Source organism: Corella eumyota, chromosome 1 (assembly GCF_963082875.1).
Source record: "Corella eumyota chromosome 1, kaCorEumy4.1, whole genome shotgun sequence".
Classification (NCBI taxonomy): domain Eukaryota; kingdom Metazoa; phylum Chordata; class Ascidiacea; order Phlebobranchia; family Corellidae; genus Corella; species Corella eumyota.
The window spans coordinates 3,068,655-3,070,153 of NC_137490.1; positions in this window are offsets into that span (position 1 = coordinate 3,068,655).

Below are 1,499 nucleotides of genomic sequence, written 5' to 3' on the forward strand. Positions count from 1 at the left end.
TTTAATAAAAAATATAACAGTTTTAGATATTATCTACTGACTGTGTACTAAAGACTTTTTATAGTTAATATTGCTTTTTAAAAATCAAATCAAATTTTTTGAATAATATGTAAATGATTTTAATCAAAAATTATATAACACATTTTCACCACTAAAATATATTTCAGCTTTAAGCAATATTTAAAACCTTTTTCAAAGTTGATTTATTTATTTTTTGAACCGCCAAAGATCATTTAAATCGGTTTGAAATGACAGCAGGATCACAAAAAGATTATTTTAAGGCAATAAAGATATGAAATTTCGAGTAATTTTACCTTTTTTCTTTTTTGTGTCGTCCACAAATCCAAAGAGCTTAACTTTGCCAAAATATCAAGGTGTCTTTAATATGCGGTTAGGCAAGCGTTTTAAAAAATATTTTATTTTTCCAAAATAAAGTTTTTTTGCACAATTTACACTTAATTGATTGCTTAATATTGCCTAAAAAATTTGTTAATTTAGCAGAATTTTTTTTTAAATTTGAAATATTAATATTTTACAAACAATTTTCATGCAGAAAAACTTGTAAAAATGTTTTTCTAACTATTTCTCTAAAACATTTTAATTCTTTAAATAGTTGAGGTTGCATCATCCATTTTTGCTCCTAAAAAAGTTTTTAGATTAATCTAAAATTCACCGTTAAGTACCACGATGTAGTAAATATCAAAATAATAAAGGTGGTACGAAAAATATGAAGTTGTATTGATAACAAACATATTCTAAATGGATCACATTTTTGCGCCGACCACGACCTACATATTTAACTTACATATAATATAAAAATAATATGTTAATGAATATATCATTATAAAAAATAAATATGAAGTGTACAAATTGAATTTAAAAAAAAACTTTAATTAGACTTATTAGAAACGATGAGATGGCAAAATTGTTGAAAGGTTAACTGTAAGCAACCCAGTAACCGCGCTTTGTAAGCTGATCGTCGTACAATTTTCTCCAAAAACAAAGATTACATTAGTAATGCTAAAATAATGAACGAGTAATCAATCAACTGAGTGTAAAGAGTAACTTTATATGCATTCACTCATTTTGGGAATTTCTCGAAAACGTGAAAAATAGAAAATAACTGAGCAAGTGAGGTTTTGTTTTGTTTACATAACAGAAAAGGAATATGCAAATAGGAACCTCTGATAACGACTGCACTCAATCATTATTAAAGCTAACTTGTACTTAAAACGATTGAAGTTTAAAACTCTATAAACATTTAATAAGTAATAATATGTATTTAATAATCCACCTAAATAATTGGGACTTATTAATTTCGTTTAAATGACTAATAATTAAAAAAGTATAAAAATAATTTTGTTTTCAACAAAAAACTTATATTTTAAAAATTATTATTTAAAAAGTCTTTAATTTTAAATAGAAAATAATTGATAAAGTTAAATAAGCGTCGTTTTAAATATAGAGAATGAATTAATATTTTTTTGAGGATAAACTAA